Genomic DNA, 17,742 nt, shown 5'->3' with positions numbered 1-17,742 from the left:
GAGAGGTTTATCTGAGTGGGACTGTGATGCATGCACCAGTAACTGTACTGACAAGAGTTTAAAGTCATTTTTACCGGCACACTGGCAACACATGGAGAAAGCCCTCGAGAGGCCGGAAGGGGAGTGCTTGACCCCAGCCGAGGCTGCAGCAAGCTGGGCTCCAGGGACCGAGGTGGGCAGGCCTTGCTGCCTCTTCCGAGGGGGAGAGGGGGAGGGGTGGTGATCGGAGGGTATTCAGTTAAATATATCCCTCAACAGGGGCCCCACACCAACCAATACCCTGATTAACAATGTTCTGTGAGAACAAGTGTTGAGAAATTCTCAGACCAACTTCTGTAGTGATTACATTTTAATTAATACCTTTAGAATCACTTTTTAGGCCTATCCTGTGATAGCTAAACAGTCTCTTCTATAATTTTCTTTCCAAGTAGGACTGCACAAAATAGCTTTCTCAAAAATGTGTGGGGTGGCACCTTCTGCTCCCCTTCACTGGTAAGAATCATCTTGAAAAATATTTCAAAGAAAAACGTGAGTTTTTTTTTTTCTCCTCCCCAAATTACTTTTACTTCCCTTCTCTACCCCTCTGTATCTCTTCCTGCGTCTGACAATAAACGTCCAAAGGTAGCACTACTTAGTTCTTCTCTCCAATTGACCTGCACCTACTTACTGTACATGCACTTAAAGTACAGTCAATAAAATAGTACTAACACTTTTAAGACAACTTTACATACGTAAAATGGCAAATTGGAGCAGTAATAAAGACACTCCACCAACCAATGCCCACCCTAAAGTCCTGCCAACGTGCTACCTAAATGGAGTTCAAAATAATGTCGTCCTTCATTTGAGTGGCCAAAATCATGTTCATTAATTCTTTATGTACTGTTACTTAGTTGTGACCAAAAAACACGAGCACACAATAGTTTCTAAACACGTAGAAAATAGGTCTATGAAGAAACAAGGCCTTCAGCTAAATATATGGCAAATTTATTTCAAGTCCTTGTTCTACTGAAATAACCAGAAAAATGCTCCAATTCTCTTTCTCCTCTATATCCCATAATACTTCATGTGCATGGGTCGGGCACATAGCCACTTTCTATCTCAGATCAGAGTTCAATCAGCAAGCATTTATTAAGAGTCTGCATATGTCCTTCTTACCACCTTTCCTAGACTCTAAGCTCTGTGAGAGTCTGCATCCGACACACACCCTAGCTAACTGCAGGCACTGAGACATTCATATATCTGAGCAATTAAAAAATATGTCTATTTCATTAGATATGAAAAAAAAACCCTCAGCCAAAAGCAAAACTTTCAATGGCCCAGGTGTTTCTTTTATTTTTGTCTCATAGGACCAAAAATAAGCACTAACAGCCTCATTTTCCTGTCCATCCAGAACTTTCCAAAGGCAAAAAGCATACCCCTAGTCTGCAGCACATGCCATTCATAGTGAAGACTTCCTGGGTTCCTTACTTGTACTCTATTCTACCTCAAAATAGCTCTAACACTAATGTTCTCCTATTCTCCATTGTGCCCCTCTTAAAGGAGGATCCCTTTCCCTTCCAAGGACCAGACTCCTCCCCCTGCAACATCTTTTCTTCCCTTCTCCCTTCGTTGCTCCATCAATTCTCCAACTCCCCACCCCCACCTCCACCTTAGGTGGTTCTGTCACTGATTTTGCTCTTCTGCTTGCAAGCCTAATTCCAGCATCTCTAGCATTGTGTTTAAGACGAATTGCCTCCCTAACACTAAGAGAACTTGAGGTAGCACTTTTTCAGGAGGGGAAAAAAACCACTATATTTTAATCACATTTTGTGTCCTCCACTGCCCCTAACACAGTGCCTTGGCACATAATTGGCACTTGATAAATGTTTGTTAAATTTAATTAAATTAACCCTCTTTTGCCCTCTTCAGCTACGTGTGTGTGTGTGTGTGTGTGTGTGTGTGTGTGTCCTTGTCTATGGAGAGCCAAATTTCTTTAAAAACTAGTGTAAATTTGCAGTCCCCAGTTCTTAACAACCCCCTCCTGTAGACAAACAGTCAGACAGACAGACAGACAGACAGACAGACACACACACACACACACACACACACACACACACACACACACACCTTACTCCTTAACCCCCTGTAAACTGGACTCCAGGCCCACCAATCTCAAAAAACCTGATGATGATTCAGAGAGCTATTTTTTCAAGATGTCACAGTCGTCTTTCTGATATATCTCAGCCAGAGCTAGCATATCCTCCTTATGAAACTCTCCTCCACCTGCTTCAGGAACGCTACAGTGATCGCCACAGCCTCTCGTTAGTTCTCTCTCTGAATGCTGCTGTCAGATTTCCTTCTTGGCTTCTCCCTGTTTACTCCAGAGGTAGAGTCCTAAACCTTTGGCTCCTTTCCCATGCTCCAGTAGCTCCGGTCTAACTTCTTGCCAGACAAGTCTACTTGGCAGTTCAGCACTACCTGAAAATGAAATGCTTAACACAAACCCCCTAAGTAACTTCCACTGGCTCACGTTATCAGTCACCACTCATTTGTTTTTCTTCTGTGCTCCTATATCCGTCATCACCAGCTCCTGTCAAATCTCAATTCCAGCATATTAGTCAGACCCTCATCATCCCGTACTTTGATTAGCGCAAGTCTCCATTAGCTCATTTTGACTGTACGAACCCACCCTGCATCATCACTGCCAGTATTTTTCCCTCAATTCATGGCCTCTCCTGTCTCTTAGAACAACCTCTCCATTACTTATCTAAGTTGTACTCACCCATCCTGCTCAGCTCATGTTTCACCTGTTCTGCAAAGGCCTCTCCAAACGTGCCATGTGTCTACTTACAGGACTCCCTGTATCATTCACTGGCACAGGCTGCCTCATAAAGGTACTGTTACTCATCTTTTTACGGATAAGAAGACCCTGACCTGCCAACAAGATTGTGACATTCTGGAGAGAAGAGACCAGCCTCAGGACTCTTTGTACCCCTGGCACCTGGCTCACCACTATTTAGTCATATGGCCATATATTTAAAGCTTTTGGTAAATTAAATTTCTACTAAATAAAAGAGAGTTCCTATATATCCTTTACCCAACTTCCACTAATGTTAAAATGTCTTACCTACCCATAGAATTTATCAAAAAAAAAAAAAATCTTACATACCCAATTTACCAAAACTAAAAAATTAACATTGTACATTACTATTAATCAAACACAGACTTCATTCAGATTTCTCTTGTTTTCCATTAATGTCATATTTCTGTTCCAGAATGCCACACTGCACTGAGAGGTTTTAATTTTTCACTTGCTTTTATACCAAAATTATAAAAGCCCTTCCAATGATTTTATGAATAACAACATCCAAATTACAAAAGTATCGTTAAACAGAATATGCCTTGAACTTAGGAGAGAGAGAGGAAAAAAATGAGAGGGGACGACCATAAACCCATTTTACGAGTCATCCACTATACGTACAAAATATCAGACAAAAAAGCACACTCAGGGCACCCTGTAGAAAGGAGCAATTTTTAGCAAGTGTTTAAAATATAAAACTATCAGGTAAAAATGAGATTAAGTAAGTTACCAAAAGGTAGATGATAAAAATATAAGACAGATATACTGAAATACTTTCGTAGGTTTTTAAATGTTTATATCAAGCAAATCACTTTCTGTATTTAGTGGTCATTTTTAAATTTCTTTGTAAGTTTTCTCCTTAGAAGCTATCCTAGCAGCACAGTGACAGGTATAATGGATAATGATTACCGATTAGTCAATAAAACCAATGTATTAGAGACCATCTTCTTTACATAAAAACAGTAAGTCACCAACAGCTAAACTGGACTTTATCCTTTACTCCATCAAAAAAAAAAAAAAAGCCTTTATCAAATTACAAATAACATTCAAGAATTGAAAATTAAAAAGAATCTCTATCAAGGACTCTCATCAATAGAGGAAAACTCATAGCAGATTCCCTGGAAAAGGACTCAGGTTTCTCTGGATATTATTTAAGGAGCTGGGGTAGCACAACCTAATGGACTTCCCTATAGTACAGCAAAAGCTTGTGGATGTTTCCCAATAGGTTACTGTCCTCTGATCTCCACCCTGTCTGTGTTAATTACACAGCAATTAACCTGCAAAGGTTTACTTTATCCTATCACCAAAGAAACATAAAACCTCTTGCTTTTTGAAGACAGAGAGAAAGGAAATGGATCTTAAGAGCACACCAGTTCAACACTGATTTATTATTAAAATAATTTAAGATAAATCACCACTCTAATCACAAAGCAGCAGGTTAAAAAATGCTTACCTTATAAGGAAAAAAGAAAACAATCAAGCCAAAAAAATAAGAAGAGGAGAGCATAGACTGTAGTACCACTTAAACATTAAAATAAAATACACTCTATGTAACCATAACTGAAAAAAAAACCTCCTGAGAAAGATACCTATCTTGAAAAATTTCTTCTGACTGGGCTTCCTAGGCCATTACTATCTTGGGTGCCTTATTTAAAAAAAAAAAAAAAGAAAGAAAAAGAAAAAGAAAAGAAAGAAAACACTCTCATATCAAACCAGGATACAAAATAAAAATCTTTTTTTCTTTTCCCTTGATGGGCCATTCAAGAGAATAAACATTAAAATGGAGTGAACTTTAAACTTAGGCAAATAAGTACTCCATTAAGGTAATTAATTTAATTTTGAAAAATAGCCAGTAATTAGTTCTAAAATACACAGCAATGAGGTAGTAGATGCAGCCTCAATTCTGTTAATAGCTTTTTACTGGAGATTCTGTAACAAAGAATTATCTCCTCACAGTTTCAAGTTTGGAAAGAAGGGAAAAAAGAACCACTAGAGAATCAAGTTCATAGGAAATGTCTATCTGCCAGCAAAAAGAGAAATTCTTTTTAATCAAATGTCCCCAACTGCTTGATTACCAAGGCTTGACTGGTCAGTGACCAAGCAGGAAGCAGGGTGAGTGCAGAAGCTTAATCCACACAAATCCCTAGCAACTCTGCACAACTCCAACTGGAAACCAAACAGAGGTTTTCTTGTCCACCACCCTTCACTTCTACTGTGCTATCAACAGAAGCCTCAAAAAAAAAAAAAAAAAAAAAAAACTTCATTCTTAGAAGCAATGACACCCCAGCAGCAATCAGCACACTCAGTGCCGTATCTTGGTTTCTTAAAAAAGAAAAAAAAAAAAAAAAGAGCAAGGTGAGCCTGCTGCACCTTGTGCTGGAAAGCAAGAAAGCTATCTAGACTAACAGGGTGTGACAAATAGGACAATGGGCCAACCTGAAGGGGTCCTCACTGGCAAAACCTGAGACAATTCAAGCATCATAACGAACAGTGACTGTAGTAGATTACAGCATTATTTTAAACCCAGTTGCCAGGAGTGGAGTCCACGGTACCACAAGAAAACAGGTGGAGCTGTGGGACACGCCATGAGGCCAAGGACTAGAGGACTAGAAAATGGCTCTTCCAACCAGCTGGCCAAGCTAGGTGCACTGAACATGTGTGCCTTGATCCAATCAGGAGACATTATTCCAGGGGACAAGTAAGGGAAGGACCGACAGACCCAGGAGCTGGGCAAGAGAAGGCAACAGACTCTGAAATAAAGCAGCGAGCACAGAAAAGGGCCCGGGGGCTGGTATCTACACTGCTCTGACCGCGAGGGTACGTGTTAGTAGGGACCCTGTCTGTGTGGGCTGGGCTGAGTCTGAGAAAGGAGATCCTGGATGATATGTGGGGATGCAACATCATGAAGTGACATCAGAGCTGCTGTCTGGAGTCCTCACCATCTCTGCGAGCAAGAGCAGGGCACTTTACGATCTCAGACCTCAGTTCCTTCAAGTAAAACGTAGAAAGGGTTATAAAATCTACCTCCCCAAGGCTGCTGGGAAATGTATGAGACTGTGCATATAAAACCCTTAGCGCAGTGCCTGGCAAATAATAAACACTCAATAAATGGTTGCTGCTATCATTGGAAAAAGGTATCCAGAAGTCTATATCCACACACACACTCACTCACAGAAAACGAGGGGAAGGAGGAAGGGAGGTAGGCAGGAAAAGCTCTTCTTTACAGAAGAATATTAATTTAAAAGGAAAAAGAATTTAGAATTTACCACTTCATTACTCCAAATGTATTAACAGCATCAACAGATACTAAAACCACTGGGTAAAATGTTGTTGGGAAACAGGTTATTCACATGTCAAAGTATCATCCCAAGTTACTAGCTTCACCAACAATGTGATACAACTGGGAAATACACAGCATCACCCAGGTACACAATATCACCAAGGTAGTGTTTTTACTAAAAATACTTAACCTGAATCTAAACATCAGAAAACAATCAGATGAGTCCAGGTTGTAGGGCAGTCCACCAGGCTGGCCTGGAATCTTCAAAATGCCAAAGTCATAAAGCGAAATCGCTTGGGGACTGTTTCTTGGGGGTGTGAGGGAAGACTGAAGAGACGGCACAACAAAGCCACTCTTTTTTTTTTTTTTTTCTTTTTTGCGGTACGCAGGCTTCTCACTGTTGTGGCCTCTCCCGCTGCGGAGCACAGGCTCCGGACGCGCAGGCTCAGCCGGACATGGCTCACGGGCCCAGCCGCTCCGCGGCATGTGGGATCTTCCTGGACCGAGGCACGACCCCGTGTCCCCTGCATCGGCAGGCGGACTCTCAATCACTGCGCCACCAGGGAAGCCCACAAAGCCACTCTTGAATGTGAGTACCAGATTAGGCAACAATTGCTACGAAGAAAGACGAGCTATCAAGGACTTTCTGTGGACAACTAGAGAAATACGAATATGAACTATACACTGGATATATGGAGGTCTTAACTGTATCATGCTTATACTGGAAAACTGTTTATAGAAGATGCACGCTGATACATTAAGGGGTGAAATATCATGTCTCCCTGCCTCGTACTTTCCAACAATTTGGCACACACAAAGTATGTATCTGTCTGTATGTATGTATACACATTACAAAGCAAAAGTGACAAAATATTAACTGGTGAATCTAGGTGGTAAGTACACAGTGTTTGTTTTACTATTCTTACCACTTCCCTATAGTTGTAGAGGTGGGGAAAATAGGATGTGCCCTTCTAGACAAAAGATTGGGAGTTCTTACTTTGATCAAATATCTCTAGCAAAAGCTAAAAGTTAAGTGAATGCATAGAAAGAAGCAAGAATATAAAAAAGAACAAAGGAAGGAACTTTACAACCTAAGCTTATCTGTAATTCATTCCTGATGACTTAAAACATGAGATTTACTGCAGGGGAAAGACCAGCATTTATAGCAACCCAACGAAGATCATCACTGCAAGGATAAGTTTCTCACACTAAAACCACAGATCTCTATGGTCCTCAAGATCTCTGGACTGGTCTTTAAGGGGAAGACAGGTAACAAGCAAAGAAGCAAATTCCATGAGTCCTGTGCCAAGGATTCCACTGTCTTAACTTGCAGTTTAACTCACAAAGTAAAAACAGCAAGAAAAGGAAAGGACAAAAGTCCCCCAACCCTGAGTTATTATATTAACTTTCCCATCAGAAATCCTATTAGAATTTTTTCTGAATTGGTCCATAGTTTACTAGGAGAAGTATTTCTAAGCAAATTAATAATAGAAATACATTTTCCTGGAGGCTTGTTTAAACTACTTAATGAGTTTTTTGAAGAGATTTTAACACATTATCTTACTGAAACCAAGGCTTCTATTTTGTGTTGTAGTCATTAAAGTTACCAAGCTAAGGGATCCTGCTCAGAAAAGCTTTCTTTAGTTACTTCACAGTATTCTTTAAAAGTAAAGCTGCATCTAAAAAGCCTGTCTACTTCAGATTCTTCAGTAACCCTGCAGCTGACCTTAGAACTTTAGAAGTAGAATGAACCTCAGATGACAGCTAGATGAGTTGCTTTCCAACATTTTGACCACAACTCCTGTGTGTGCATGTTGCATATCTGCATAGAACAGACACGTAAATAAAACAAAAGTTTAACAAATACCAGATGCTATGTGCGGCACATTTTTATATTTTCTATTCTCTTCTTTTTTAAAATAAAAAATGTTGACTATTGATTTCACTGCATAGTCATGAATCTCAGGAACTGCAATTTGAAAAACACTGAACCAGGCTGTGATACTGTGATTTACAATAAGAAATATATATTTGGTCTTAGTTCACAGTTCTGGGCACAGGGCTCCAAAAATTCTAGGAATTTCCTAAGTGAAGAGAGCAATAAAAGGTGTCTTCTGTTATGTTAATGACGTGACTTTCGGAGGGCACTCGTGGTTGGGAGCCGGTTGCTAGGAGAACCAACCACAAGACCAGAATGTTGGACCTTTCAGTCCCACGCACCAGACCTTCAGGGAGGGAGGGGAGAGTGGCTGGAGAGTTGAGTTCAATCACCAATGGCCACTGATTTAGTCAATCATGCATATATAAGGAAACCTCCAGAACAACCCAAAGGACAGGGTTTGGAAAGCTTGCAGGTCGGTGAACACAGGGAGATTTGGGGAGAGTAGTGCACTTGGAGAGGGTGTGGAAGCTCTGCACCCTTTCCCCATACGTTGCCCTATGGATCTGACTTCCATGTGACTGTCCCTGAGCTACATCCTTTTATTAAAGAACAGGTAATTTGGCAAGTTACATGTTTCTCTGAGTTCTGTGAGTTGCTCTAGCAAATTAATCAAACTCAAGGAGGTTGTTAAAAACACAGATGATAACACCTGTATTTGGGAATGGTGTCTGAAGTGCAGGGAGGAGGGGCATTCTTGTGGAGCTGAGCCCTTAACCTGTGGGATCTGATGCTATCTCCAGTTGAACTGTATGACACACGCAGCTGGTGTCAGAGAATTGCTTGGCGATCTGGCAAACTATATACCGCGTTAGAACTGGGTGCAGAATTTTACAGGCCAACACCTGCATATGTGAGGCCCAAGGTAAAAGTCAGTGGGAAATTGTATCCACATCAAGAATGGAACACAAGTTCTCACCATCCAGCCCAGTGAAGTACCTGCTGCCCCATCAGGACCTTTCTTAACTAGGGAGGCCTTAACACAATTGGTAAGTAATCGTTCATTCATAAGAATCAAGAGACAGCCCCTCTGAAGAAGTGACCTCTGAACTAAGACCTGAAGGATGAGAATGAGAGCACCTAGAGCTGGGAGAAGAGAATCGGAAATGAGAGAAAAGCAGTTGCAAAGGCCCAGATAGGGAAAGGAGCCTGCAGTGACCAAGGAAGAAAAAGAAGTCTGGTGGGAACCCAGTGAACAAGGAGGAAGTGGGGTCAGATGCAACATTATGGGAATCAGATCACAGACAGAAAGGGCTTTACACTTTCACTTAAGAATAATGAGAGCTTTAGGCAGTGGTGAGTTTGTTGTCGTTAAGTTTGAACTTTTAGCTTGTACAAAACTGGTAAAAGCTGGATAATTATTTGTTGGCTATATGTGTTAACAAATATCTTCTCTCAGTTTCTAGCTTATCTTTTCATTTTCTTTAAGATATCGTCTGATGAACAGATGCTTTTAATTTTAACTGAGTAATATCTTTTTCTTATGGTTTGAGCTTTCTGTGACCCATTAAGAAATACTTCTCTACTCCAAGATAAAAAGTCTTCTTGGTTGTTTTTCTTCTCTGAAAGTTTTAAAGTTCTGTCTTTTTATACTTTTCAGACTGACTTCTGCATGAGATAGTTATCGGACGCGCAGGCTCAGCGGCCATGGCTCACGGACCCAGCCGCTCCACGGCACGTGGGATCTTCCCGGACCGGGGCACGAACCCGTGTCCCCTGCATCGGCAGGTGGACTCTCAACCACTGCGCCACCAGGGAAGCCCCTACAATTTTTTAGTTAATATTTTTATAGAGCAGTTTTAGGTTCACATTTATAGTTTTAAGATTAGAAAAGTTTTATCAATAACGAAGACAAGCAGAATGGAAAGAAACTGAAAGTCACACATAATCCTACCAGCCAAACAAAACTATAATGTTGATGAACCCATCCAGCATTTTTTCAATGCATATATAAGCATTTTTAAACAAAAATAACATCATGCTATCTTGTTAAATGCTTCCTTTCCTATTCAGCATATCAAAGAACATTTTCCCATACCCCTAACTAATGCTTTGACTAGATCACTCCTAATGGCTGTACAATACATGCCATTGTATAGATATGAGAGTTCACTTAACTAGTCTCCCAACTGGTTAAAGGTTAGGTTGTTTCTAATTTTGAGATATGTATGGAGAGTCACCATGGTTTAGCAATATATCACTTAAGACAGTTCCTCTGCAAGTTACAGAATACCCAAATAAAAGTGGCCTAAATAATAGAGGTTTTTATTACTCACATAACAAGTCCAGGCTTGGTTGGATGACGGCAGTATCAAGGCTCTGGGTCAGCATCTCTGGTTTTCCTGACCTCTCTCATATCCCATGTCCCCCAGGATGGCTGCTGCAGAACTGAACATTAACTCATCCTCACACAACCATGGTCAAGCACGGAAAGAGGGCAATTTTCTCTTTATGGGTCTTTCGTTAAAGAGAAAAAGGCATTTCTTTATATCTCCTTGACCTGGACAGGGTCATATGCCCACAGCGCAACTGTGAGGAAGGCTGGACTGAGCACCTGGATGTTTTAGCCATAGTAGGAGGTAGGTTCAGCCTGCAAGAAACAACCAACAAAGCCTGCCCTGACATTATCTTTGCTCGTAGGCCATCTGAGGATATGAGCTGAAAGGAACCCCAAAACAACCTCTGAGTTTTCAATACAGGTAGACAGCAGCTTATATTGTTCTCCTGCCTTCAACAGTTTCTTTTCCCAGATACTAACTTACACAGAGCTGTGTCTATAAATTGCTTTGATCAACCCAGAAACATCTGGGAAAATAAAAAAAAATACACGACTGCCACTTTGCTTTGGGATCAGTGTGGCACTGTCCCTGTTAGTCACAGAAGACAACCTGAGCACCAAGATAAACTCTCCCCCTTTAATGGAATCTACCAAGGAGAAAAAAAATGCATGAGAATCACAAAGGCAGAATAGCCACGGAGCTGCCTTAAAAAGGATTTAAGAATGTGCCCTCGGGCTTCCCTGGTGGCTCAGTGGTTAAGAGTCCGCCTGCCGATACAGGGGACACGGGTTCGTGCCCCGGTCTGGGAAGATCCCACGTGCCACGGAGCGGCTGGGCCCGTGAGCCATGGCCGCTGAGCCTGTGCGTCCGGAGCCTGTGCTCCGCAGCGGGAGAGGCTGCAACAGTGAGAGGCCCGCATACTGCAAAAAAAAAAAAAAAAAAAAAAAAAAAAAATGTGCCATTAAGTTTTACTTAAAGGTTTGGGGGACGGGGTTAGCTCTAGCTCTTGCTTATTAGGTCAACAGCATTATTTAAGTTTGCAATATTAATATATCCCATGAAGTAGTGTTATTCACAAGTAGGATGGACGAAATTTTCTCAAGATGGAGAAATGAAGAAAAAGTACAGTTTACCCTAAGAGAATAAGATAATTTCAAAAATAGGACTCCCCCAAATGTATTGGCAATCCCTGTGCTTTATGTCCCCCCTTACTGGTCCCCGCCCTTTGTGTGGTCCTCCAGCAGTTATCCCTCTCCCTCACCCACTACTGCCTATAATTAGCTTAGCCTCAGGCTTTTGCTTTCAATGGGTAACTGCTACCCCATCCAGTGTCCCCATGTACTTGGTTCATAACTTTGTAAAAACACGATTCATCCATCTATGGATCTACCTCTCCCACGAAATCACGAACACAGGGACCAAGAGGCAGGGACCAGTTCTTAGTCATCATTGTGCCCCAGGCCTTTAAAAGGTACACGTATGAACAGGAGACTAATAAAAGTATTCTGAAATACTTACTTGCCTGTATTTTCTTTTGATACAACTATGCGAAGGCAGCTGCTAGCTCCAGTTAATACCTCTTAATACAAAAAATATTCCAAGCAATCATTATCATTAGTCGTTCAAGATTAAATGTTTAATGTGGTTAACTTATTTTCCGTAATACCTATGAGAGTATCAACATAATGCAGTTTTTTGTTGTTGTTGTTTTTCTTAACCCACCCATAGTTCAAGAAACTCCCTCATCCCCGGGGCACTATTTAGAAACAAATTCAGTGTAAACTTCTGATTTCCAGGTCTCTGAACAAGCAGCAATGTCTCCCTATAATGCTATAGACAACTGCCTTCTGTCTACACACGTTCCAACAAGTATCGTACTATGTCAGGATCTTGTGCAGTTCGATTCTTGGTAAGGTGCAGGCTCAAACATTTTTTGTCATGAGACCTAAGACCAGAATTTCTTCTCTGGACAAGGTACATCCTCCACACACCCCCAACACACACAATTCTGCCAACATTTCAGGGAGCTAATGGACAGCCTGATACCCAAGCATGAAACCCAAGAGGATCCAAGGACCTAGGTTAAAAATACCTGTCTTGGTACTGGTGTTTATGACAACTTTTGATTCTTACATATGACAGTAAGTTACAAAAAGCACGAAGAAACACAGTAGGAGTCAGGAGTATCCAACTGATAGGTGGAGCTAGTATACACTTCAGCTTAGGCTAACCAATTACTATGTGCATCAGGCATACCCAATTTCACCTCCCTTATTGAGCTCTGGACCCTAAACACTGGACAGTACTATAATGGATCTCAGGATAAACGGCCTATTGATCCCAGTGTAAAAGAAAGAACAGAGTCAAGGGAACAAATAAGGAACAAGTGTAACAGAATGGTTAAATGTGTGAGCTCTGAAGTCGGTCTAAGTTTGGTTCACTTCCTCCCTGTGTGGCCTTCAGAAAACTACTTACCCCTTCAGAGGCTTGGTTTCATTATTGGTAAAGCTGGGACAATAATACTCCCTTCCTCATGGGGTTGATATGAAGTTTAAACAAAATAATGTCTACAAATGCTAAGCACAGTACTAACACAAAGCAAATAGTCGATAAATGCTTGCTATTTTTAATTACTCCCTTAGGGAAAAGAATATAAGGCTAGGGATGTAAATCTAGAGAAGTAACTGTGACACAAAAGGCCCCCAAGTTTTAAAATAAAAATTCTAGAGTCATCAAAACAAACAGGCTTACGACCCATACAATATTAGAAAACTGGATAGCACTTTAGTGGCTATCAGCTCCAGTCCTGCATTCTACAGGTGAAAAAACTTTTAAATGAAATTCCTAAGATCATACTACAAGTGACACCCAGGATTGTGTATGTATTTCCTACCAGTCCACGCTTCCTTCCTCTCAACCTTGGCTCAAAATTGTGGGACAAAAAAATCAAAATGCAAAAATAGGTCAAAATAGAATATTTGTTCATTTAACAAATATTTATTAAATATAATAAATTATTGCATGTTTATTGAACAGTTACTGAGTATTTATTATACAAGTATTTATTGAAAATGATGAGCTACATATTGTTCTAGGCACCACAGCTATAAAAGGGAACAAGATCCCACCTGCTAGTGAAGGGAAATTAACACACACATAAACAAGTAAATGGTAAATGCTCTGAGGAAAATAAAACAGGCTACTGCACAGAGAATGAACTGGGTGAAAGAGCTACTAAAATCTGCCACCAGGGAAGTCCTTTCTCAGGAGATAATATCTGAGCTGAGATTTTAATTTTTTAACATCTTTGTTGGAGTATAATTGCTTTACAATGGTGTGTTAGTTTCTGCCATACAACAAAGTGAGTCAGCTATACCTATACATATATCCCCATATCCCCTCCCTCTTGCATCTCCCTCCCACCCTCCCTATCCCACCCCTCTAGGTAGACACAAAGCACTGAGCTGAGGGCTGCTTCCCACTAGCTAGCTATTTTACATTTGGTAGTGTATATATGTCCATGCCACTCTCTTACTTCGTCCCAGCTTGCCCTTCCCTCTCCCCGTGTCCTCAAGCCCATTCTCTATGTCTGTGTCTTTATTCCTGTCCTGCCCCTAGGTTCTTCAGAACCTTTTTTTTTTTTTAGATTCCATATATATGTGTTAGCATAGGTATTTGTTTTTCTCTTTCTGACTTACTTCACTCTGTATGACAGTCTCTAGGTCCACCTACCTAATTATAATTCAATTTCGTTTCTTTTTACGGCTGAGTAATATTCCATTGTACATATGTGCCACATCTTCTTTATCCATTCATTTGTCGATGGACACTTAGGTTGCTTCCATGTCCTGGCTACTGTAAACAGTGAGCTGAGATTTTAAGGAGGAGCATGAGGAAGACCATGACAAGACATGGAGGATGGGGGTTCTAGAAGGTAGAAGAGCTGGTGCACAATCCCTCAGTCAAGAAGATGCCTGGGATATCCAGGGACAGAAGAAAGAGACCAACGTGGCTAAAAGTCACATGAATCGAGTGAGGGATATGTGAAATCAGAGAGGTGGGTTAAGGGTCAGCACACACAGAGACTTGTGGGCCATGGTAAGAAATTCAGACTTCATTCTAAGCAAAATGGGCAGCCATCAGAGACAGGCTTTAAGCTGGGGAGCAAAAGATCCAATTTATATTTTAGAAGAAGATCATTCTGGCTGCTGTGTACAGAATGAAGAACAGAAAGACAAATGTGCAAACAAGAAACTCTACCAGGAGGAAGCCGCTGGAGACTAGCAGAAGGAGTACCCGGGACCAGGGGGAGATGGCAGAAGCAGTCACCCTTGAGAGAACAGTCTAGAGGCAGAACAGACACCATTTTTTAAATGAGAGAAAGTTGTTCTATTGAGCTTGGATTCTTCCCCTTCATCCATCAGCCAATCTCTTGGATACTGACAGTTAAGGACCTGAGTTCTGAGGGGTACTGGAAAGAAGGCAACCAAGAAAAGAAAAACAAACAAACAAAACAAACAAAAAAACCTGCAAAATGGAATGGGGAATAGGAATAATGAAAGCTACAAAAATCAAGACAGCGTGTCATTGGCAAAAAACCAGACACCAGTTTAATGGAACAAAATAAAGTCCAGAAAAGGGACCCCACACAATATAGTCAATAGATTTTCGACAATGATGCACAGCAACTGAATGGAGAAAAGACAGTCTTTTCAACAAACGGTGCTGGAACAACTGAACTGAATGTCCATCGGGTGGGGGGGGGGGGCGGGGAAGGAAAGAAAAAGAAAAGAAACTCAACCCATATCCCCGTATCTCACACCATAAACAAAAATTAACTCAAACTGGATCATGGGTCTAAACATAAAACTTTTAGAATAAAACCTAACAGAAAATATTTGTGGTTGTGGGTGAGGCAGAGATTACTGAGAACCAACAGGAGTCAAAAGTTAGGACTCTAAAGAAAAAAAATTCATAAATTAGATTTCATCAATGTTCAAAACTTCTGCTCGTCAAAAGACATTATCAAAAAAAATTAAAGGATGACTACAGATTGGGAGAAAATATTTGCAAAATAAAGTACATATGTCCAGAATATTTTTTTAAAATTTCAAAATACTTGATAAAAATAAAATAACTGACTCAAGAAAAATAGGCAAGATTTGAGCAGATACTTACCGAAGAAGATATAGAGATGGCAAATAAGCACATAAAAAGACACTCAACATCACTCGCTCTTATGGAAATGCACAAAAACACAAGTACCACTATTCACGTATCAGAAATGACTAAAAACTCCCAAAACCTATCATTCCAAGTGCTAGTGAGGATGTGGAACAAAGGTTCTCTCATACATATTAGTGAAGACTGAAAAACAGTATGGTCATTTTGGGAAACAGTGTGTCAGTTACTTTAAACATACACTAACCATATAACTCAGCAATCCCACTTCTAGGGAAAAACTTACAAAATTTACAAAAAGCTGTATGTTAATATTTACTCAGGCTTTATTCACAAACACCAAAACCTGGAGACAACCCAACTGTCCTTCAAGGGGTGAATGGCTAAATAAACTGGTATATCCATACTGGAATATTATTCAGCTACACAAAGGAACTGACTGCTGATACAGGCAACCACATAGACAAACCTCAAATGCACTATGCTAACTGAAGATGAAAACTCAAAAGGCTACATATATATATATTTATATGACATTCTCAAAAAGGCTCACTTTGGGAGAAAAAACAGCATGGGCAGTTGCCAGGGAGTGGGGTAGGGAAAAGGACTGACTACAAAGAACAAAGGAATTTGGGGAGGCAGGGCAAGGCAGGAGAGAAAAAGTCTGTACCTTGACAGTGGTGGCAGTCACATGACTATATTGGGTTGTCAAACTCACAGAACTATGAGCTAGAAAGAGTAAATTCTACTTTATGTAAATTATACCTTGATAAATCTTTAAAAATATACAGAATATTAATAATGAATATGTATTGCTCCCAATTCCAAATAAAAAAATACAAATTTAGAAATGCATGCAGCCTCATTTTTACCACATTTTCTATTACCTGTTTCTCCTTATTCTGCTATCCTTGGACACTGAAGTTTTATTGAAATTAAAATGTGCTAATTAAGGTTGATTTATGTGTAGTAAAATGTAAAATCAGAAAGCTTGCAAACACCAAAACCTTAGTAAGATGATTTAAATGTAATCTGAGGATCATTTCAGAATATGTTTCAGAAAACATTAAAAAATATTTAAATGTGCCCCTTTAATGGGCTGCAATGAATGAATGAATGAATGAATGAGTAGATGTAATCATTAAATTATTCTTAGTGTTCTATAAAAGGTTCTAACCTTTTCACAAAAGTCCTTAGGAGATAAGGTCACAAATGCATTTTTAGGGAGAATGATATGCTAGGGAGCTTTGAGGAAAACACACACCAACAGTCCTTAAAACTTAGCCTAAGTCATCAATCCTTTAATTGCCTGTCTGGGGGGAGCCTGCCTCCTCTCTCCCAGCTTTGAGGGACACAAGGCAGGCTGGGTCCACGCGGGAAAAGGTCTGGCTAGATGGGAGTTGTTGATGTTGCTTGTAGAAACATTACTGGGAAGAAGTCAGTAAGAGAACTAGAAAGGGGGAAGCAAAATGGGAACAAATAAAAAAAAAACAAAAAAACACCACACTAACCAATAAAAAAGGGATAACAACGTGCAAACTTGCAAGCTGCCTTGAGTGAAACCTGCTTTTCTGTGTAACACTTCCCAACCAGTCCTCTGGACCCCTACACAGGCTCCGCCTGCTGTGCACTGGTGTGAATGAAATGCAGATGCACAGCTCTGGGAAACTCCACTTTCTTCTTAGTGGAAGCCCAAAGCCCACATGCTTTAAGCTAGGTCAGATGCACCCGCCTAGACACATTCTGCAACTCCTGTAACACTGTGCGCTTAAATCTACCAGGAGCTATGGAAACGCATTTATTAGGGGGAAGGAGGGAGAGAGGGCTCCCCCTTCAACAGGAGCAACACAGTAGCACTTCAGGTTAGCAACAATTAAGAACAAACAAAACTGACTAGCTTCTAGAAATTTCTTCTAGAGAAGCTTTGTAACAAATTAACAGAGTGTACAAAGTAAGCACAGATTAGAAATCCTGTTCTTTATCTAGGTTTTTTAGGGAGTTCTGAAGTAGAGACAGGGTTTAAAAATTACTTAAGTATATGAGAGTCTTAGATATGAGAGAAGGGAAATTACTGCCTCTTAGAGCCTCATCAAATTACAGCACAAAGATTAGATTATGACTACATCACTCAATAACACAGTCCCCGATCCACAGTAAATGAACAAGTTAAAAAAAAAAATAAACAACCAAAAGTGAGGGGGCACACATACCAATATAAGATAGA

General features: G+C 40.4%; 1 protein-coding gene across 12 annotated transcripts in view; it reads right to left on the bottom strand.

The window, feature by feature from the left end:
- Window positions 1-17,742, bottom strand: part of TLE4 (TLE family member 4, transcriptional corepressor) — a 152,873-nt gene that overhangs the window by 78,596 nt on the left and 56,535 nt on the right. The gene's annotated exons all lie outside the window — the stretch shown is intronic.

The sequence above is a fragment of the Tursiops truncatus genome, chromosome 6 (genome assembly GCF_011762595.2).
Source record: "Tursiops truncatus isolate mTurTru1 chromosome 6, mTurTru1.mat.Y, whole genome shotgun sequence".
Lineage (NCBI taxonomy): Eukaryota > Metazoa > Chordata > Mammalia > Artiodactyla > Delphinidae > Tursiops > Tursiops truncatus.
The sequence above is the reverse complement of the archived record's forward strand: the minus strand, read 5'-3'. Positions and strand labels throughout refer to the sequence as shown.